The sequence below is a fragment of the Lemur catta genome, chromosome 23 (genome assembly GCF_020740605.2).
Source record: "Lemur catta isolate mLemCat1 chromosome 23, mLemCat1.pri, whole genome shotgun sequence".
NCBI classification, from domain to species: Eukaryota; Metazoa; Chordata; class Mammalia; order Primates; family Lemuridae; genus Lemur; species Lemur catta.
Window position 1 is genome coordinate 27239956 of NC_059150.1, and position 10632 is coordinate 27250587.

Below are 10632 nucleotides of genomic sequence, written 5' to 3' on the forward strand. Positions count from 1 at the left end.
AATACCTACAATCTATAAAAGGCTACTCTGTGAAAAGCATTCATGGATAAGGAGTTTCATAACTCTTTAAAAAGTCTTCCCTGTTTCCCTTTCTTCCTTTTTGGGGCTCTAAAAATGCCATTCCTTATTTAAATATGATTAAATTCTAAGACAACTTGTGCCAAATTGTAAACTTAGAATTAACGTAGGTTGTGAACCCAACCAGATGCCTTTTAAATGTCTCACTAGAGATGAATAAGGACATGGAGCACACAAGGGAGACTCGACACAGGCTGCGCACAGGTCCGGGTCAGACCTCGTTCTGTTACTGTCTCCTGCAGCTCTGCCGGCCACCCGAGAGGGAGCGAACCCACTCCGTGAACCTGCGGTCACTGCCATGAACTGGGGACACGTAGAGAGATCTTCCAAACAAGGCGGATCCCGTGCTTCCGGGTTCAGAGAAGAGAGTTGACCGGAGAGCGTGGGGAGAGGTGTTCTCTGGAGATCGTGGTTAGCCTTCGTGATTCGGGAATTAAGGAGCGAGCCTTTGAACTTCAGAGAGGAATCCTGGTTATGGTCTTATTTTAGCTTTCTGTTCTGTCAAAAAACTTAAGTGCTAGTTATATTCGAGAGCAGTTTGATTTTACCACCTGAGGAATAAATCAAGAAAAAGGGAAAATTTAAAATGGGCTACTTAGGTGGGTAGCAAGCTTAACTAAATCATTAACACTCTAGTGGCTCTGCTCATATTGATTCTGGAAAGCAGAGGTGCAGCTGAATTCACTTTATCTTCAAATTATCACACAGAAATCCCTCCCTGTTTTTATATATCTTTACTGATAAAATAATGCAAACATGCCATTTAAAGTCTAACGGGAACCTGACTCCTTTTTTCAAGGATTTACTACCCATTTTGTGGGTAGGATGTTTGTACAATTCCCAGAAAACAGACCTTAGCAATCAATGCTTGGCGCCCACGGACAGAGCAGGGAAGCGGCGGGCAGGGGCACGCATGTGGGCCTGCAGGAGATGTAATCGAGGTCACACCCCAGACGAGGACACAATCTGGGAGTGCGATTAGTAAATAACCTCGATGCTCTACCTCGTGCCCAGCTTTCTCTGTAACGTCAGATTGGCCATCCATTCATTCATTTTAAAAAAGGAATAATATTAATATCTCTGGTGTCTATTAGAATAGAATAGGTAATGCTGCAGTAATAAGCAACTCCCAAATCTCCTTGGTTTAAGAAAACAAAAGGTTTGCTTCTTGCTCAGCCATGTCATTCGTGGGTCTGCTTGGGGTCACAGCCGTGTGACTTCACTCTGTGATACAGGCCGACGGAGCCGACCGTCTGGGACGCTGCCACCTCAGCGAGACAGTGAGCTCGGTTTTAAAGTTTTCGCGTAGAAGTAGGTCACTTCAGCCCACGTTTCATTGGTCAAAGCATGTCAGTGGCCAACCCCGGTCTGAAAAATGCAGGATGTACGATCTTTACTCATAAGGGCGCTGCCAGTCACCTGGACAAGCCCACTGTCCCTGGGCTGGGGAGGGATAATTCTTTAGGGAGGGACAGCAAATACATTAATACAAACACTAATACAAACCATCAAATGCAATGAAGGGGCAGTTGAAATAGGACTAGAAAATGGTATAAATGTGACAGTGCTTGTGAATTTATAAGAACAAATTGTACAGCCCTTTATTTATGTCCTTATTATTATTGATAGTAATGGAGTGGTATCAATAGACAGGGAACTTCATGAGTTAAATATTTATTGAATGACTGGATAAGACAGTAGCTTTAAGGAGTCTGTTGTTTAAAAGGGAAGGTAATATATGCACAAAATACCAAAAACAGTGCTAAAGGAAAATTATAAAACATTATGATAATTCATCAGAAGAAATGATTTCGTTCAGTTGGAGAAATTCAGGAATGATTCAGATAGCTTGGGCATGTTGACGTTTTCTCCAGCAACACTCAATAGCTAAAAACCAGCAGTGGCCTTGTCCAGGTGACTAGTGATTTTGGGTATCTTTGCCCTTTGAAACCCAGGACATTTCCCAGGGTTGGGTAAGGCCATGAGGTGAAAGGACAGAGGCCTGCAGGTTCGAGAGAGCCAGTGACAGCATCACTGGCTAATTGAGATCCATGGTGGGGAGGAGGGAGGTGATCTTAGAGGAGGGTAGTGGATGGGAAATGGGAGGACACACATTCGGGAAGCTCCTTGGCATCCCTGTGATGCCTCAGCTGTCAAACGGGTGTGATGACAGTCATATGTATGAAAGCGCCTGTCCTAGTGTGGGTCGGATTGTGGTGCTTGATGGAATAGTGCATCAATAAATAAATGATAGGCCCTCAATCAATATTGGCTGAATGTGACTCTGGAAAGGGGCTTTACTGAGTGTGGTAATAGAGAAGAACCAACGGAAAAAATACTATTGTGAGTGAGAACAGGGCTCATTGGATTGAGCCAGCGGAAAAGATCAATAGAAGGTTGTGGTCATTGCAGACTTTTTCTTCACACGTTAGGCCCTCTCTTAACCTGGCACCTCCTGCTTCACTGATGCCTTTATTCCCTCTGTAAATCTCACTGCACATAAAGCTGATGGCTGCACGTGCTGCACACTCACGCTGGAAGACCGCTCTCCAGCAAGCTGTGATGCATTTGCTTTCCTCATTTGGATTTGTCTGCGTAGAGAAAACACTGTGCTTTTCCCCAAATCTGCTTATGCCAGTTGCACCTGAAATGATGCAACTTATTTAAATATTACATAAACTGAAGAAATATAAATGCATAAAGAAGAGAACATTGCTTCCATGAAAAGTTAAGTTGAATGATGTATAGAGATGCAATAAAATGTAATTGCTAAAAAATACTGCTCTCCAAGTAGATGTAGATGAGAAACAGAGCACTGAAAAAAATATTCATGGTGGAGCATCACAGTGAGGATAAAACTGTGGGTCTGGAGCCAGAGCTGCCAGGGTTGAAATTGGGCCTCACCCACTTTACAGCTGAGTGACTCTCAATGCCTCAGTTTCCTTCTCTGTAAAATAGGAATAGTCCCAATCTCATCAGTTTTTTATGTGGCTACAGTGACATGTGTCACAAACTATTCAGAGTTAGGCCAGACTTCACAGGTTAAGGGCACAGTTCTCCATGAGACTCCTCTCACCTCAAAACCAGCTACAGTTTAGGGTCCTTGGGCCACCCTGACTTCTGACGAGCTGGGTACAACTTGGGGGTTTCTGCTACCCCATCAGGATGGATTATTTGCTAGAAGAACCCACAGAGCTTGGGAAAGTGCCGTATAGGCATACTTAGGATGTATTGCAGGTTTGGTTTCAGACCACTGCTGCCCAGAGTATATGAAAGTTGTTTGTGCTACACTGTAGTCTTTTATGTGTGCGATAGCTTTATGTCTAAAAACAATGTACATATCTTAATTTAAAAATACTTTATTGCTAAAATATGCTAATGATCATCAGAGCCTTCATCAAGTCATAATCTTTTTGCTGGTGCAGGGCTTGCTTCCCTGTTGATGGCTGGTTGCTGACCAGGTGGTGGTTGCTGGAGGTCAGTGTGGCTATGGAACTTTCTTAGCATAAGACAGCAATGCAGTTGCCACATCAGTTCACTCTTCCTTTCATGAGGGATTTCTCTGTAGCTTGTGATGCTGACTGGTGGCGTTTTACCCACAGTGGAACTTCTTTCAAGATTGGAGACAGTCCTCTCGCCCACTGCTGCTTTGCCAAAGTAAGTTTATGTAATATTCTCAATCCCTTGTCATTTCAACAATGTTCACAGCGCCTTTGCCAGGATTAGATTCCATCTGAAGAACCCAGTTCCTGTGCTCATCCAGAAGAAGCAACTCCTCTTCCATTCAGGTATTACCATGAGATTGCAGCAATTCAGAAACCTCTTCAGACTCCACTTCCAATTCTAGTTCTCTTGCTGTTTCCACCACATCTGCAGTGACTTCCTGCACTGAAGTCTTGAACCCCTCAAAGTCATCCACGAAGATTGGTATCAACTTCTTCCAGATTCCTGTTAATGTTGATATTTTAACCACCTCCCATGAATCATGAATGTTCTTAATGGCATTTATTAATAGAATGGTGAATTCATTTCAGAAGGCTTTCAATTTACTTTGCCCAGATCCATCAGAGAAATTACAATCTATGGCAACTCTACCCTTATAAAATATAATTCTTAAATAATAAGATTTGAAAGTCAGAATTACTCCTTGATCCATGGGCTGCATGTCTGTTAGCAGGCATGAAAACAATATTCATCTGCTTGCATATTTCCATCAGAGCTTTTGCATGAGCAGGTGCATTGTCAATGAGCAGTAATATTTTGAAATAAGTTTTTTTTCCTGAGCAGTAGGCCTCAATAGTGGGCTTAAAATATTCAGTAAACGCTGCTGTAAAATAGACATGCAGGCTGTGCTGTTCCATTTCTAGAGCACAGGCTGAGGAGATCTAACATAACTCTTAAGGGCCCTACGATTTTCAGAATGGCAAGAGAGCATTGGCTTCAACTTTAAGTCACCAGTTGCATTAGCCTCTAACAGAAGAGTCAGCCTGTCCTTTGAAGCTTTGAAGCCAGGCACTGACTTCTCCTCTCCAGCTATGAAAGTCCTAGATGGCATCTTTTTCCCAATAGAAGATTGTTTCATCTACATCGATACGATGTTGTCTGGTATAGCCACCTTCACCAGTGATCTTAGCTAGATCTTCTGGAGAGCTTACTGCATTTCTACATCAGCACTTGCAGCCTCAACTTGCACTTTTATGTTATGGAGATGGCTTCTTTACTTGAAAACCTCATGAACCAACTTCATGACCAACTAGTTTTAAAATTCTTTTTGTAGCTTCCTCATTTTTCAGCCTTCATAGAACTGAGGAAAGTTGAGCTTTGCTCTGGATTGGACTTTGGCTTAAGGGACTGTTGTGGCTGGTTTGATTTTCTATCCAGACAATTCAATCTTTCTGCGTAGCAGCAATAAGGCTGTTTCACTTTCTTCATTTCCTTTTTTTTCCTTTTTAAAATATTATGGGTATACAAATGTTTCTGGACATGTATCAATTTTGTTATGCTTGAGTCATGGTCATAAGTGTACCCATCCCCCAGATAGTGTTCGTTGTACCTGTTAGGTAGGTTTTCACCCATGTTCTCCTTCCCCCTCCCCCTGATTGATTTCCGTGGAGTTTTATTTCCCTCTGTGCCCATGTGTGCTCATGGGTTAGTTCCAATTTAATAGCGAGTGCATGTGGTGTTTATTTTTCCATTCTGTAGATACTTCACTTAGGATAATGGTCTCTAGTTCCATCCAAATTGTTGCAAAAGGCCTTAATTCATCCTTCCTCATGGATGTGTAGTATTCCCTAGTATACAAATACCATATTTTGTTAATCCACTCATGTACTGATGGGTACTTGGGTTAATTCCACATCTTTGGAATTGTGAGTTGTGCTGCAAAGTGCAAGAGTCTTTTCAATAAAATGACTTCTTTTCCTTTGGGTAAATACCCAGTAGTGGGATTGCTGGGTCAAATGGTAGGTCTACCTATAGTTCTAAGAGGAATCTCCATACTGTTTTCCATACAGGTCATACTAATTTACAGTCCCACCAACAGTATATAAGCATTCCTTTCTCTCTGCATTGATGCCAGCATCTATTTTCTTTGGGCTTTTTAATAAAAGCCATTTTAACTGGGGTAAGTTGATACCTCATTGTGATTTTGATTTGCATTTCCCTGATTATCAGTGATGTTGAGCATTTTTTCATATGTTTATTGGCCATTTTTCCATCTTCTTTTGAAAAGCTTCTGTTCATGGCTTTTCCCCACTTTTAATGGGGTTGTTTGTTTCTTGCTGATTTGTTTGAGTTCTTTGCAGATTCCATTTGTTAGCCATTTATCAGATATGTCTTGCAAATATTTTCTTCCATTCTGTAGGTTGTCTGTTTGCTCTGTTAATTATTTCCTTGGCTGTGCAGAAGCTTTTTAATTTTTTTGAAATTTTTGTTGTTGCTGTTATTGCCACTGGGGTCTTGTTCATAAAGGTCAATATCTAGAGGAGTTTTTCCAACATTTTCTTCTAGAATTATTATGGTTTCATGACTTACAGTTTTCTTTTATTGATTTTGAATTAATTTTTGTGAGTGGTGAGAGATATGCATCCTATTTCATTTCTTTTGCATGTGGCTATCCAATTTTCTAAGCACCATTTATTGAATAGGGGTTCTTTTGTTGTCTGTTTTGTCAAAGCTCAGTTGGTTATATGTGGATGGTTTTATATCTGGACTGTCTGTTCTGTTCCATTGGTCTATGTCTCTGTTTTTGTGCCAATATCATGCTATTTTGGTTACTACAGCCTTGTAGTATAGTTTGAAGTCCAGCAATATGATGCTTCCAGATTTGTTTCTTTTGCTTAAGATTGCTTTGGCTGTTCGGCTCCTTTATGGATTCAAACCAAGTTTAGAGTTTTTTTCTGTGGATCTGTGAAATATGAAATTGGTATTTTGATGGGGATGGCATTGAATATGTAAATCACTTTGGCTACTTATGGACATTTTGGCAATGTTCATTCTACCAATCTATATGTTTTTCCATTTGTTTTTGTTATCTGTAGTTTCTTTCCTCAGTGTTTTGTAGTTCTCTTTGTGCAGATCTTTCACCTCCTTGGTAAAGGATATTCCTAGGTATTTTATTTTCTTATATCTATTGTGAATGGTATTGTGTCTTTTATTTGGCTCTCAGCTTGACTGTTATTGGTATATAGGAATGCTGCTGATTTTTGTGCATTCATTTTGTAAACTGGGGCTTTGTTGAATTTGTCTATCAATTCCAGGAATCTCTTGGTGGAGTCTCTGGGGTTTTCTAGATATAAGAGCGTATCAACCTCCTCTTTCCCAATTTGGATATCCTTTATTTCTTTCTCTTGCCTGATTGCTCTGGCTAGGACTTCCAGAACTATGTTGAACAGAAGTGGAGACAGTGGGAATCCTTGTCTTGTTCCAGCTCTTATTGGGAATGGTTTCAGCTTTTCTGCATTCAGTATGATGTGGCTTGTGGGTATGTCATATGTGGCTTTTATAATCTTGAAATATTGTCCTTCTATGCCTAATTTGTTGAGGGTTTTTTTTTTTATCATGAAAGGGTGCTGGATTTTGTTGAATGCTTTTTCTACATCTATAGAGATGATAATATGGTGTTTGTTTTTGTTTATGGGGTGAATCACATTTATTTATTTGCATATGTTGAACCATCCTTGCATCCCTAGGATGAAGCACAATTGGTCATGGTGGATTATTTTTTTGATGTGCTGTTGAATTTGGTTTACTAGTATTTTATTGTGGATTTTTTGCATCTATATTCACAAGGGATATTGGACTGTAGTTTTCTTTTTTTGTTGTGTCCTTTCCTAGCTTTGGTATCAAGGTGATACTGGCTTCATAGAATGAGTTTGGGAGGATTCCCTCCTTCTCAATGTTATGGAATAGTTTCTGCTGTATGGGTGCCAGCTCTTCTTTATAGGTCTGGTAAAATTCGGCTGTGAATCCATCTGGTTGGGGGCTTTTTTGTTGGATGATTTTTTATTACTGCTTCAATATTATTGCTTTTTATTGCTCTGTTCAGGAGTTCTATTTCTTCCTGATTGAGTCCTGGGAGGTTGTTTGTTTCCAGGAATTTGTTCATTTCTTCTATATTTTCAAGTTTTGTGTGTAGAGATTTTCATGGTATTCGCAGATGATATTTTGTATTTCTGTGGTATCAGTTGTAATATCTCCTTTTTCATTTTTTTTTTTTTTGAGACAGAGTGTCGCTTTGTTGCCCTGGCTAGAGTGAGTGCCATGGCATCAGCCTAGCTCACAGCAACCTCAAACTCCTGGGCTTAAATGATCCTACTGCCTCAGCCTCCCGAGTAGCTGGGACTACAGGCATGCGCCAACTTGCCCGGCTAATTTTTTCTATATATATTTTAGTTGGCCAGATAATTACTTTCTATTTTTAGTAGAGATGGGGTCTCGCTCTTGCTGAGGCTGGTCTCGAACTCCTGACCTCGAGCGATCCACCCTCCTCGGTCTCCCAGAGTGCTAGGATTATAGGCGTGAGCCACCGTGCCCGGCCAACCTTTTTCATTTTTGATTGAGCTTACTTGGGTCATTTTTCTTCTATTCCTGGTTAATCTAGCAAGAGGTCTATCAATTTTGTTTATCTTTTCAAACAATCAACATTTTGTTTCATTGATCCTTTGTATGGTTTTTTTATTTCCCATTTCATTTAGTTCTGCTCTGGTGTTAGTTATTTCTTTTCTTTTGCTGACTTTGGGTTTGGTTTCTTCTTCCTTTTCTAGTTCCTTGATACATGTCATTAGATTGTTAATTTGTGATCATTCTGTCTTTTTGATTTAGAGATTTAAGGCTATGAATCTTCCCTTTAAGATTGCTTTTGCTAAATCCCATAGATTTTGGTAGCTTGTGTCCTGTTTCTTCTTCAGCTTGAGGAATCTTTTGATTTCCACCTTAATTTCATTATTGACTCAATAATCATTTAGCAGCAGGTTATTTAATTTCCATGACTTTGTGTAGAATTGTTTCAATTGGAATGGATTTCTAGTTTTATTCCACTGTGGTCTGAAAAGATAAGTGATATGATTTCTATTTTTTTGAATTTGTTGAGACAAGTTTTGTAGACTAAGGTGTGATCTCTCTTGGAGAATGTTCCATGTGCTGACAAGAAGAATGTATATTCAGTAGTTTTTGGGTAAAATATTCTGTAAATGCCTGTTAGGTCCATTTGTTCTAGAGTCCCATTTAAGTCCAATGTTTCTTTATTTATTTTCTGCTTGGATGATCTGTCCAGTTGTGTAGTGGGGTGTGAAGTCCCTAGCAATTACAAGCTGCTGTTTATCTCTTTGCTTAGATCTAGTAGGGTTTGCTTTATGAATCTGAGTGCTTCTGTGTTACATGCATAAATATTTAGGATTGTTATGCCTTCTTGTTGAATTGCTCCCTTTACCATTATATCCTGATCATCTTTCTCTTTCTATACTGTTGTTTCTTTAAAGTCAATTTTATCTGATATGAGAATGGCTGGTTACACCTGTTTTCTCTTGGTTTCCATTTGCATGGAGTACTTTTTTCCCATCCTTTTATCTTAAGTCTATATGAGTCCTTGTGTGTTACATGTGTTTCTTGGAGACAGCACACAGTTGGGTTGTATTTTTTTTCAGCCATTCAAGGAGCCTATGTCTCTTGGATGGGGTATTCAGACCGTTCGTGTTGGTTGATATAATTGATATGTGAGATACTGTTCTGTTCATCCTATTGGGCAGTACCTTATTGCTTTGTTTTATCTCTTGTGCTATTGTTTTATATGAGCTCTGAGCTTTTGATTTTGTGTGGTTTTGCACTGGCGGGTGTCTATTGTGCTGATCCATGTATAATGTGGTTCGGAGTGTTTCCTGCAGAGCAGGTCTGGTCTTGACAAATTCCCTCAGTGTTTGCTTATCTGGAAAAGTCTTTATTTCTCCTTCAGTTATGAAACTTAGTTTTGCAGGATACAAAATTCCAGGCTGGCAATTGTGTTTAAGAAGACTGAAAATGAGACTTCAATCCCTTCTGTCTTGTCTCAGTTGAGAAGTCTGCAGTTAGCCTGATCAGTTTTTCTTTGTAAGTTACTTGATTTTTTCACTTCATAGCAAGCAGGAGTTCCTTTTTCCTGTTGACTTTTGCCAGTCTGATGAGTATGTGTCTTGGCGATTGCTTCTTTGCAATGAATTTCCAAGGTATTCTTGAGCTTCTTATACTTGGATGTCTAAGTCTCTAGCAAGACTAGGGAAGTTTTCCTTAATTATTCCTTCAAATAGGTTTTCTAGCCCATGTGTATTTTCTTCTTCATGCTCAGGGATGCATATGATTCTTATATTTGGCTGTTTTACATAATCCCATGTAACTTGTAGCCTTTGTTTATTTGTCTTAATTCTCTTATTCTTTATTTTTGACTGACTGAGGCAATTCGAAAGTGTTGTCTTCAAGCTCTGGGGTTCTTTCTTCTGCCTAGTCTAGTCTATTCTTAAAGGTTTCCACTGTATTTTGTATTTCCTTAAATGAATTTTTCATTTCCAGAAATTCTATTTGGTTTTTTACACATATGTCAATCTCTGTAGTGAATTTTTTCATTCATTTCCTTAATTGTTTTTTGGTTTCTTTGAGTTCATTTTCTATTTTTTCTCGGATTTCATTGAGCTTCCTTATAATACATATTTGGAATTCTTTATCTGTCATTTGAATATTTTTATTTTGGTTGGTATCCATTGCTAGAGAGATGGTGTTCCCTTTTAGGGGTGTCCTTTCATGCTGATTTTTCATACCTCCTGAATTCTTTTGCTGATTCATTCTCATCTGGAGCAGCTGTTGCTTCTTATTTTTGGATTTTCTTTTGTTTAGATGGGTTTTTTTCCCCACCCCCCTCACTTGTAATGGTGTGTCTGTAGCATGTGTTGGGTAAGGACCTTTGGCTTTCCTTGTGGGTGCTTTGATGGTGGTCTAGGTTCTGGATGGATTTGGTTATAGATATCCTTAGTGTGGTGGTTTTCTCAGTTGGTTGTTCTTTATAGGCTGTTGCAGTGGTGAGGTATGTGT